Source organism: Rhinopithecus bieti, unplaced genomic scaffold, assembly GCF_001698545.2.
Source record: "Rhinopithecus bieti isolate Rb0 unplaced genomic scaffold, ASM169854v2 scaffold_27611, whole genome shotgun sequence".
NCBI lineage: Eukaryota > Metazoa > Chordata > Mammalia > Primates > Cercopithecidae > Rhinopithecus > Rhinopithecus bieti.
The window spans coordinates 413,067-426,413 of NW_016812730.1; the positions used below are offsets into that span (position 1 = coordinate 413,067).

Consider the following 13,347-nt stretch of genomic DNA (forward strand, 5'->3'; position numbering starts at 1 on the left):
AAGGGAAGGGAAGGAGGGGGGAAGGGAAGGGAAGGGGAGAGGGAAGGGAAGGGGAAGGGAAGAGGGGAGGGGAGGGGGAAGGGGAAGGGGAAGGGAAAAGGAGAAAAGACTTTCACAAAATACAATGGACGTATACTGGCTATATCATTCAGTAAGTTTTGACAAATGTTATGTACCTGAGTAACGTAAATCCCTAACGGAACACAGAACATTGCCAACACCTTAGAAACCTGCCACATGCACTTCCCCACTTAATCCCTTTCCTCACCACTCATTCCTACCACCTGCCAACCTCTTCATTTTTCCCCTTCATAACTTCGTTTTGCCTGCCCTACCCCACATGCACAATAGATGAGGTCTGTATGGTTTTAGGACATCATATATATAGAATCACATATGATGGCTTGTTTTATGTAAGACTACATTCAATCAGCATAATGTTTTAGAGATTAATCCAAGTTGCTGCAGACATCAACGCCTTGGTTCCTTCCTACTGCTTAGTAGTATTCCATTGTACACATACAGCAACTTGATAATCCATTTTCTTAGTTTATAGACACCTGAACGGTTTCCAGTTTAGGGGTCAACTCCATATTTTAGCAGAGGTTATAAACCAAATTTAGTACTCCACCTCTATTATTTTCTTCCAGGATTTCCTCCTTCCCTGTGCTGGACTCCATTACTCTGCAGTGCAGCATTAGTGCTGAACAATTCTCTAGTTCCTCTGCCAAAGGGAACTTGTCCCCAGGCAAAGATCTGTCAATAACAGGAAACTCCAACGCCATTCTCATAAGACTCTAATCCAGTATGGCTTCTACTTGTTTCAGGTTTGTTCTAGGGTGTCCTCATAATGTTTGTTTTTCATATGTTGTCCAGAGACTGTAGTTACTATTTGCGGGAGGATTTGTTCCATAGGAGCCCCTACTCCATTTGTGGAATTATAACTCTCTACTAATCTTCTGAGCACACTTGTTCAACACTATAATTGGCCTACTTTTTTGGTGTTCCCCGCAACGCTTACCAGCTAGATTGAGCCAGTTTCTTTCAATCAAAAAAGCCAAACTAAACCAGAAATGAGGCCTCCAGGAACTGAAGAGCATAAGAAAAAATCCCTAAGAGAGAAGAAGTGGATCCTGTAATTCTTCCTATGAACCAACACAAGTTCCAAATTCATCCCAAGATGTACATGTGGAACATACCTAAAGAAGCACTACAAAGGTCTTGAGAACTGAAGGCACAAATCACCTTCAGGTTCCATACTAACTCCTCAGAGGCTCATTCACCAAGTAGACTCAAAGTAGCTTAGCAAAGACTTTGAAAACTGAACCGACGTTTGAACCACTGCCCACGGGTGCCACAGAATTTGGAAGTCTGAGCCTATCGATGTTAATTGCCTGCTTTCATTTAAAAACAACAACATTCTCTAGGAATGGTACAGATGAAGAAAATCTGATCATTCTCAAAGGAAAAGAAAATAACAGATATTAATCCTGAGATGATCCAGGTGTCAGAATTCTCAAAGATGTCCGTGAAGGGACAGGAAAGACAAGTTCTCAGAAGTAGACACTATAAAAAAAGAACCAAATGGAAAGTTTATGATTGAAAAAATATGGGAAAAAATTCTAAGACAATAGGAAGTATAGAAAATGATAGCAAAATTGTATCTTCCTGAATAAGAGATTACAACATAGATGATAATAAAATTCTAAGTTTTAATAAAAGAAAATTTTCCCAAAATAACAATTGCCTTTAGTTCTCAAAAGTAATGAAAAAAATCTAGAGACCTGTCATCATCAAGATGATTTCAACCCTATTATTCTATGTTTCAATATCTGCAATTTTTGGAGCAGTGATATAACGCCACAAGCAGAAGATTCCACACTTGATCTCATACGACAAGTCACAGTCAAAATTCTGGTTCATGCACAAAATTATTTAAAATACTGTATAAAATTGCCCTCAGGCTATATATATAAGGAGTATATGAAACATAAATGAACTTTGTGTTTAGACTTCGATCCTATCCCCAAGATATCTCATTACAGCTATGCAAATATTCCGAAATCCAAGTAAATATGAAATCTGAAATACTATGGTCCCAAGTGTTTAGGATAATCAATGCTCAACCTGTATAAAGATTAAATCCATGTAAAAATCCAAGCTTTCTCTGCCTTTCACGTGATACCACAGTCTTTCACGGCTTCCATTTTAGGCTCAGTTATTTCAGCCTTTAATAGGCATACATTCTCAAAGCTAAGTAGATAGTTGGTAGTGTTAAATTATTGTCAACACCTCACATCCATTAGGATAGGCACTAGCAAACAAACAGCAAATGTCCAGTGTGTAGAACCCTGTTGTACTGTTGGTAGGGATGTAAAATGGTGCTGCTGCTCTGGAAAGAGTACAGAAATTTTTCAAGGGGGGGAAAAAAAACCAACCCTAAAATTACCATATGATCCAAAATCCCTGTTCTGAGATCCCAAAAGAATTCCAGTTCTAAAAAGAGTTGAAATCAAGATGTCAAAGAGATTTGCACATCCATGTTCAAAGCAAGACTATTCATAATAGCCAAAAGGTAGAAGCAACCCAAATGTCTACCAACAAATGAATGGATGGATAAAGAAAATGTGGTATGACTTCTATTCAACACAGTACTTACTGGAAGTCCTAGCCAGAGCAATCAGACAAGAAAAGACATCAAGGGCATCCAAATTGGTAAAGAGGAAGGCAAACTGTTGCTGTTTGCTGACAATATGATTGTATACCTAGAAAACCCTAAAGACTCCTCCAAAAAGCTCCTAGAAGTGATAAATGAATTCAGCAAAGTTTCAAGATACAAAATTAATATAAACATCAACAGTGACCAAGTGAAGAATCAAATCAAGAACTCCCTTTTACAGCTATTGTAATAGCTGCAAAAATAAAATAAAATACTTAGGAATATAGCTAACCAAGGAGATGAAAGACCTCTACAAGGAAAACTAAAAAACACTGCTGAAAGGAATCACAGATGACACAAACAAATAGAAACACATCCCAAGTTCATGGATGGGTAGAATCAATATTTTGAAAATGACCATACTGCCAAAAGCAATCTACAAGTTCAATGCAATTCCCATCAAAATACTGCCATCATTCTTCACAGAAATACAAAAAACAGTCCTAAAATCCTATGGAATCAGAGAAGAGCCCACATAGCCAAAGCAAGACTAAGCCAAAATAACCAATCTGGAGTCATCACATTACCTGACCTCAAACTATACTATAAGGCCATAGTCATCAAAGCAGCATGGTACTGGTATAAAAATAGGCATATAGGCCAATGGAACAGAACAGAGAACCCAGAAATAAAGCCAAATACTTACAGCCAACTGATTTTCGACCAAGCAAACAAAAATACAAAGTGGGGATAGGACACCCTATTCAATGAATGGTGCTGGGAGAATTGGCAAGCCACACATAGAAGAAGGAAACTGTATCCTCATTTCTCACCTTATACAAAAATCAACTCAAGATGGATCCCAGAGTTAAATCTAACACCTGAACCCATAAAAATTCTAGAAGATAACATTGAAAAAACCCTTCTAGACACTAGCTTGGGCAACAACTTCATGACCAAGAACCCCAAAGCAAATGCAACAAAAACAAAGATAAATTAAGATGGGACTTAATTATTAACTAAAAAGCTTCTGCACGGCAAAAGAAATAATCAGCAGAGAAAACAGACAACCCACAGAGTGAGAGAAAATCTCCACAATCTATACATCCAACAAAGGACTAATATCCAGAATCTACAAGGAACTCCAACAAAGCAGAAAGAAAAAAACAAATAAACCCATAAAAAAAGTGGGCTAAGGACAGGAATAGACAATTCTCAAAAGAAGAAATACAAATGACCAACAAACACATGAAAAAATACTCAGTATCACTAAAAATAAGAGAAATGCAAATCCAAACCACAATGTGATGCCACCTTACTCCTGCAAGAATGGCTGTAATCAAAAAATGAAAAAATAATAGACGTTGGCATGGATGTGGTGAAAAGGGAACACTTACACCGCTGGTGGGAATGTAAACTAGTACAACCACTAAGGACATCAGTGTGGAGATTCCTTAAAGAACTAAAAGTAGAACTACCATTTGATAAAGTAATCCCACTACTGGATATCTACCCAGAGAAAAAGAAGTCATTATACGAAACAGATACTTGCACACGCATGTTTATAGCAGCACAATTTGCAACTACGAAACTATGGAAACAGCCCATCAATCAACAAGTGGATAAAGAAATTGTGGTATGTGTATATACACCATGGAATACTATTCAGTCATAAGAAGGAATGGAATAATGGCATTCGTAGCAACCTGGATGGAATGAGAGACCATTATTCTAAGTGAAGTAACTCAGGAATGAAAACCATAACATTGCATGTTCTCACTCATAAGTGGGAGCTAAGCAATGAAGACGACGCAACGGCATAAGAATATACAATGGACTTTGTGGACTGGGGGAAAGGGTGGGGGATGGAGAGGGATGAAAGACTATACTTTGGGCACAGTATACACTGCTCCAGTGATGAGTGCACCAAAATCTCAGAAATCATCACTAAAGAACTTATCCACCTATTCCCCAAAAACCGATTGAAATAAAAAAAAAAAAAAAAATACAAAAAAAAAAAGAAAATGTGGTATGTACATACGATGGAATTTCATTTTGCCTTAAAAAAAGCAAGGAAATAATGTTACAGGTTACAATACAGATCATTACGTTAAACAAAAGCAGCCAATCTCAAAAAGACAAATACTATATGGTGCTACCTATATGAGGTATCCAGCAAACTCAGAAACAAATAAAAGGGTTGTTGCCAGAGGACAGGCTGGGAGGAGAGTGGGGTGTTGGGAACTTGCAGGGGGGTGGGAGAGGGTGGGTGCTGTTTAATGGGTATACAGTTTTGGTTTTGCAATGAGCACAGATCACGCCACCGCACTTCAGCCTGGGCAACAGGGTGAGACTGTCTCAAAAAATAATAAATAAAAAGTCAAAATAATAATATACACCTGCTGGCCAATGGGTCCTACTAATGCAATATGAGATAATTACAAAAAAAGTAGTTATGAAACATTTGATACAGGAAAACAGCTATAAATCATGATTTAAGGTGCAAAAAAAAAAAAAAATTTTTTTTTTTGAGATGGTGTCTCAGTCATCCAGACTGGAGTGCAGTGGCTTACTGCAACCTACGCCTCCCAGGTTCAAGGGATTCTCTTGCCTCAGCCTCCTAAGTAGCTGAGATTACAGGTGTGCACCACCACGCCTGGCTAATTTTTGTATTTTTAGTAGAGCTGGGGTTTCACCACGTTGGCCAGGCTGGTCTCGAACTTCTGATCTCTCAAGTGTTCCACCTGCCTCGGCCTCCCCAAAGTGCTGGTATTACACACATGAGCCACTGCACCTGGCAGTAAGGTGCGATTAGATTTAAAATTACTTGTGGCTAGGTAAAAGAAGGGTGAAGGCAAAAAAGGATGTTATGAATCCCTCATATTATTTAACAAGAACAATGTTCAACAAGGGAAAAGAAAAATGTTTGAGGAGATGGATATCCCATTTATCCTAACTTGATCATTTTATATTTATACAAGTATCAAAGCATGCACTGTAAAATAAGTACAACTACTATATATCAACTTTTTTAAATTTTAAAAGAAAAAAAACACTGTTGAGGGTAGGCAGGGAGGGGGTACAGGTAACTGTATATAATCCCACTAAGCATTCTGGCATTTTCAGAGAAAATAAATATGACATACTACACAGCACAGGTTCAACCCAGAATGTTATCGCATTTCTGAGGGTCTTGGGAGAACCACACCATTTTGAACCAGTACCTATAAATTTACTAGCACATCTGGTCAAATATATACAAATGGCTTCAGTGTCCTTAGCTAGACTGTCAGCAAGTTTGCTGTAATCTTGGTCTCCTTCATCTCTCACACACACTAACATACATACATATATACATACACACACCCATACACACTTAAACTTCTGTGATGACATTAAAATGATTTCGGAGATTTTCAACAAAACCGACAAACATGTTTGGGATGATCTAATTTAAAATACAGTCTATAAGCAGTTATAAAAACAGTCTGTGAATAGCACATAAAAACTTTTCACTTAAGGATAGGCACCTGTATCTCAGATACCCAACTGGTCTGACTGCCAAGGGAGACGTGCCAAATACTAAGGATCCAACAACAAAGAAGAGTAACAGGTTTCAAATGTGAACTTCATTTGAACAAAAACTTCATGTGAACAAAAAGTCAAGAGCAGACACTCCAAATACCAAAGTTGATTTACCATGGATGTATTTCTTTCATGAGAAACTCTAGTGCTCCCTGGGAAACAGCAGATTTAGTGGTTAATGAGTCACCAGAGCAACCCAAAGACCCCAGCAAGTGCTTTATAAATTAACAAAAAAACATGTCATCCTTTGTGCTAGGTAAAGCTTGGCTTGGGGGGTGGGGAATATGTTATTTTCTTCAACATCTCCTATCAACCCCTGAGAGAGAAAAGAAAAAGGAGAGAGGAGGAGAGGAAAGGGAGGAGGGTGAGGAGGATGCAAAGAGAGGAAAAGAACAGGGAAAGGAAGAAGTCAACCTTTTTTTCCCTACAGGAATTCAGAAGAGTTTAGACAGAGAAAATCCTCCTCCTATCAACATACTGAAAACAATTCATCTCCAATAGGAATTATTTCTGGGAATATTTTCTCAAATATCTTACCCACTTATTCTGGTTCTTAACTTTTAATAGTTTTTCTTTCAGACTGATACATCATTTCCCACCAAATTCTATAAACCTCAATCAGTTTCTCTGCCTCCCTAATTTAGTAAAAATAAAATTGTTGGTAACGAACTACAGAAAATACTTATAAATGTAAGATGTTATTATTTAATTCTTTAAAAAAGTAAAAATTCATTTCTCTTCTATTTATTGATCCCCAAAATAAACAACAATATTATTTTGGTAAGAAATTATTTTTTAAGAGAGAATCACTCTGACTTCTAGTTAACAATGATAAGCACTTGACATACAGCTAGAATAAACCTTAGAAATTAAGTCCAATTCCATCATCTAAGATTTACAAGAGTACCTGCCAAAAGTCAAAGATTCATAGTATATTCAGGAAATAAAGCAAATGCCAGCTCTCACAGAGTCCGGTAGTCTTTCTGCTCTATCAAATGATTGCCATTTATACTCTACAGTGAAAGACTTCTTAAAAATCCTCTTAAATAGATAAGAATGACTCTCCTTAAAATGATTAATTACAACAGTAGAATCCTAGCCATTTAAATGCACATAACTAAAAAATATTAAGATAAATGCAATACACAAAAACAATCTATTTTAGTGAAATGATGGACAAAAATAGAAGAGCAAAATGCCACTGTTGCATTTTTAACAAGAAAGTACTATTCACAAAATATAGTTCATTTGACAAAACACAAGACCATCACGATATAACAATATTTTTCATCCTGATGACTGTAGCTAAGATGTTTTTAAAACTACAGAACACAGAAATCTTCAGTTGGACACGGTGGCTTGCACCTGTAATCCCAGCACTTTGGGAAGCTCAGGCGGGCAGATCACCTGAGGTCAGGGGTTTGAGACCAGCCTGGCCAGCATGGTAAAACCCTGTCTCCTACTAAAACTACAAAAAATTAGCTGGGCGTGGTGGCACATGTCTGTAATCCCAACTACTTGGGAGGCTGAGGCAGGACAATCTCTTTAACCTGGGAGGCGGGGGTTACAGTGAGCCGAGATCACGCCATTGCACTCCAGTCTGGGTGACAAGAGTGAAACTCCATGTCAAAACAGAAAAAAAAAAAAAAAAAAAAAAAAAAAAGTAAAGTAAAGAGAAATTTTCAAAAGTAGCAATTTTCCTTTACCAAATATTCAAAAGTTACTTTTAAGTAACTTAAACTACATATATTTAAAAGAATAAAATTTTAAAAAAACAAAAAAACACTTACTTAGCTTGGGAACACATGTATTTTGTCAAATTGTGAGAAACTTTCAAACTTCGCAAAAGATTCTAAAAACAAGAGAATAATAAACACTCTGACAATGGGAGTTGGAGAGTCTTACCATTGGCAGTGCATTGATGTGGGGATGTGCAACTGAATATCCGGTCACCGCCAATCACAAGTTGCTGTTGTTGATGCTGAGGAAAAGGAAAGTAAAGTATTCAATGTGCCCTAAAACAAATTCAGTTTAAAAGATTTTCCATACCAAATGTTACATGTTTGAAATATTCTTTAAAGTCCCCACCAGTGAATTTCTTTCTCCCCCAAGTAATTGTTATCATAAACAACAGCAGCAACTTTTGAGTGCTTAATACTTGGCAAGTCTTTAGAATGTTCACAAGAGGTTGGCATAGTGAATAAAATGAGACTCAAAGAGATTAACCTGCACACAAGTGGTCTCACCACCATTCAACTCAACTCGTGTAAATATTACTGTATTAAGGTCCAATTAGTATGTTCATAATCTAAAACCATGGGCCACCAAGAATGGCATAAACTTGCATTCTATATTCTGTTTAATAATAAAGAAAAATATGTCATTGGTTTAGAAACAATTTCAATCAAAACTTATTAACGTTGATCTCTTTAGACTTTAAATATTTAATAGGGCTTATCCAGTTTTCTCAATTGCTAAGTCAGGGCATATTATATTCCACACACCCTCTGTGTAAATAAAAAAGTTATACTTCATGGCCGGGTGCGGTGGCTCACGCCTGTAATCCCAGCACTTTGGAAGGCCGAGGCAGGCGGATCACCTGAGGTCAGGAATTCGAGACCAGCCTGGCCAACATGGTGAAACCCTGTCTCTACTAAAAATACAAAAATCAGCCACGCGCGGTGGCTGGCGCCTGTAATCCCAGCTACTCGGTAGGCTGAGGCAAGAGAATTGCTTGAACCCAGAAGGCGGAGGTTGTAGTGAGCCAAGAGCACGCCATTGCACTCCAGTCTGGGGGACAACAGCAAGACTTCATCTCAAAAAAAAAAGTTACACTTCGCATACCATGTCAGAGGAGACTCTTAGTTGGAACACTGACCAGTACAGTTTCCGTCATGGAGTACAATTTTGTAAAGAGTAAAATCAAGCTGACACCAGAGAAAAGAGCTTACTATAATATATGGGAGGTTTAGCTCCTACACCAATTAGGTAAAGTTAAGTAAGAAGATAACTAAGTAAATGATGATTATGCCACTTACACTATCCCACCAATCCCTGTGGCTTCAAAACAGGGAATGGGCGTGAGCCCCCAAGGTTTGTTGCCTAGAGGCACTTGTGAGCTACTTGATAGGTCTTTTCTAGTATGGACTGAGGAAATGTTCTTTAGACATCATGTCTAGATACCACTAGAATCTGTTTACCTCAAGGTCATTTGTTATGAACGTCGATTATTTCAATATAAAGTTTTTGTCGGCCGGGCGCGGTGGCTCAAGCCTGTAATCCCAGCACTTTGGGAGGCCGAGATGGGTGGATCACGAGGTCAGGAGATCAAGACCATCCTGGCTAACCCGGTGAAACCCCGTCTCTACTAAAAGTACAAAAAAACTAGCCGGGCGAGGTGGCGGGTGCCTGTAGTCCCAGCTACTGGGGAGGCTGAGGCAGGAGAATGGTGTTAACCCGGGAGGCGGAGCTTGCAGTGAGCCAAGATCCGGCCACTGCACTCCAGCCTGGGTGACAGAGCAAGACTCCGTCTCAAAAAAAATAAAAAATAAAAAAAATAAATAGAAACAAAGTTTTTGTCAATTTTTGAGCTAAAGTTACATAAGGCTGCTTGTTATCTAAAAATCAACAGGGCACTTTTGTCTCAAAAATTTTTGGCATACATGCATTCAATTTATTTATAATTAACATGTACTACTAAATAACGTATATTTTAAAACACATGTAAGATGTCAGGCACAGTGACTCATGCCTGTAATCCCAACACTTCAGGAGGCCGAGGCGGGCCGCTTGAACTCAGGAGTTCAAAACCAGCCTGGGCAGCATGGCAAAACCCTGTCTCTGCCAAATATACAAAAAATCAGGCATGGTAAGTCATGGTGGCCCACAGGTGTGGTCCCAGCTACTTGGAAGGCTGGGGCATGAGGGTCGCTTGAGCCTGGGAGGCGGAGGCTGCAGTGAGCCAAGATGGCCATGCCACTGCATTTCAGTCTGTGTGATAGAGACTCTGTCTCAAACAAAAAAAACTCCCAACATAAGTAAAAGGCAGATAAATAATGTACTTACAGTGCTGTATTTTTGTTCATAACATTCTACATCCTTAATGTCTTAATGACAGTTTTACATCATAAGGTACAACTTAATCGTAGAGCAAAGCTCATCAATACCAATAGTGAATATTGCACTTTTTTTTTTTTTTTTGACAGACTCTCACTCTGTCACCCAGGCTGAAGTGCCGTGGCACAATATCAGCTCACTGTAACCTCCGCCTCCTGCGTTCAAGTGATTCTCCTGGTCTCAGCCACCCGAGTAGCTGGGACTACAGGTACAAGTCACCACACCTGGCTAATTTTGGTATTTTTAGTAGAGACGGGGTTTCATCATGTTGGCCAGACTGGTCTCGAACTCCTGACCTCAAGCGATTCACACGTCTCAGCCTCCCAAAGTGCTGGGATCACAGGGGTGGGCCACTGCACCCCGTGGAATAATCTACATTTCAAACATCTTTCTTGATAATCGCTAATTTTTTCAGACATCTATAAAATGATTAGATAATAGCAAGTGAAGAGTTCATTCTCATAGTTTAAGTATTGGCTCTGCCATTTTCTTTCTTTCTTTCTTTTTTTTTTTTTTTTTTTTTGAAATGGAGTCTCGCTCTGTCCTCCAGGCTGGAGTGCAATGGCACAATCTCAGCTTACTGTAACCTTCACCTGCCAGATTCAAGCGATTCTCCTGCCTCAGCCTCCTGAGTAACTGGGACTACAGGCACGCGCCACCATGCCCAGCTAATTCTGTATTTTTTAGTAGAGACGGGGTTTCTCTATGTTCGTCAGGCTGGTCTCGAACTCCTGACCTTGGGTGATCCACCCACCTCAGCCTCCCAAAGTGCTGGGATTACAGGTGTGAACCACCATGCCCAGCCATAATAATGGCAAAATTTTTCATACATCTATTAAATGATTAGATCATAGTAAGTGAAGCGTTCATTCTTGTAGTTTAAGTATTGGCTCTGCCATTTTCTTGTTTCTTACAATTTTGGTTTTAGATGCAATTTTTTTGCAAGATTAAGTCATGAGACTGTTTTGGTGAGGCTTGGTTAAAACTGGATAATAAAATCTACAAATCTATGTAATTAAACACAAGTGAATACATGCTGTGTTTTAATTGTGTCCCTCAAATTCCATGTGTTGGAGACTGAATCCCCAAATTCATATGTTGATGGCATTTGGAGGTGGGGCCTTTGAGAGGAATTAGGATAAGGTCATCAGGTTGTAGCCCCCATGATGGGACTGAAGGCTTTATAAGAAGAGCAAGAGGGACTCGAGCTGACTGGCTCTTGCCTTCTTGCCATGTGATGCCCTCCAACATGTTATAAAGCAGTAAGAAGGCCCTTCCCAGAGGCGGCCCCTCAAGCCTGAACTTTCTAGCCTCTGGAACCATAAGAAATCAACTTATTTTCTTCATAAACTACCCAGTATATGGTATTCTGTTATAACAACAGAAAATGAACTAAGACAAGTAAACTTATGATACTAAGCTAAAATAATAGCAATTCCAGGAAATAGAATGAACGAATGGATATATCACTGGTGCTTTGTGGAGCCTCCACTTTTTCCTCCAAACAGCATTATGTACAATATGTTATACATGACTCTCTTATACTAGAACCAAATGAGGGTACAAATTTGAACCCCTGTATTACCCATTGGGATTTTTTTACTTTGAACTGAACATAAATTGACTAATAAGGTACGGTACACATATAACACGCAAACTTACATACGTCTACCTTTATAGAATGCTAAATTAGATCATTCTTCCAGTTTCTTTTTCTAACTTTTCAGCCATCAGTGAGTCTCTCATCACCCTCATAGATGTATCTAACCTCAGTTTTTACTAATTACCTTTTCTCTACCTTTGTCTTCATTCATTCAGCTTTTCCTATTATACTACAAGTCTTTAAGAAGAAAGACCACAATAGTGATTTAATAGTTGATGACATGGTTAAAAAGTGATTCTAGGATTTGAAGGATGAATAAATATGTGAAAAATGGTATACCAATTGCACATGCAATTTAATCTGGAAAATTTCTAGAAACATATGCAGGGCCATATTTTTTCCCTCTTAAGATGTTTTCCTAGTCAACTCATTGACCTATGTCCTAGCCATCGTGCAAGCATTTATAAAGCACACCACGTAATTAAAATAAGTGTCTAAATTTTAAAAGATATAGTGATATACTTTACAAAGGAATTACAAAACTTAAGGGGCATTTAAGACAATCTGACAATGTGTATTCAAACTATTTGTATTAAAGGAATTCAAGTCCAAAACAGGCGTATCCTGTCTTATCTGCGTTTCTACTTTTACTCAACATTCTCAAATCTCATCACAGCAGATCACTATGACTCTCTTATCTGCACTCTTTGGCTGCCATGACGTTCCTCATTCCTCACCAGAAATGTCCTTCTGACTATGGTTCTGCTCACAATATCCCTCCTTCAAAGATCAGGCCAAATCAGCTTCCTCCATTAATTATCCACCCCACCATCCAGAAAGAGAAAAATGAGCCCCAGCCTAACTTATCTCCCTTTCCACAACTGCATAGTGCCTTATTCTTTCATCATGCCTCTCTGATCAAATTTCTGGAGACCCAGGACTGATGTAATCATCTTGCTGTCTCCCAACAGAACTAAGAATAGTGCCTTGAACATACATGGTTCTTAAGATATATATGTTGATAAAATGTTAAAATATCTAGATATTGAGGAATGAATTTACACATATTTGAAAATAAAATGCAGTAGAGACTGAATTACTGTACAAATAAATCACACTGGGAAGGAAAAACTCACCAGTGGATTGTTATTTTGAAAATGCTTGAGAGAACCTGGCTATACCAATAATTTTAATACCACTTCCAGAAGGTGACCAATAAAGGTTGATCTTCTATCATTAACAAAAAACTCAAGAAGTACATGATCAATCACATTATTGGTGTAAAAACTATCACCTCCTTTGTGTACTACATAAACTGAATCTATTTACTCTACTTCTTGTAATAAAATAAATGGCTGCAGGGTTTGTGTTTTGTCTCCAAACA

General features: G+C 38.4%; 1 protein-coding gene across 3 annotated transcripts in view; it reads right to left on the bottom strand.

Annotated features, from left to right (window-relative positions):
- TBL1XR1 (TBL1X/Y related 1) overlaps nucleotides 1–13,347 on the bottom strand; it is a 172,149-nt gene that overhangs the window by 63,480 nt on the left and 95,322 nt on the right. For 2 of the 3 annotated variants that reach the window (XM_017896620.1, XM_017896618.1), the window contains exon 2: nucleotides 8,150–8,225. The exons of the other annotated variant lie outside the window; for it this stretch is intronic. The gene's annotated coding sequence lies outside the window, so the exon portion shown is untranslated. The remainder of the gene's footprint in view (nucleotides 1–8,149; nucleotides 8,226–13,347) is intronic. 3 annotated transcript variants of the gene reach the window in all.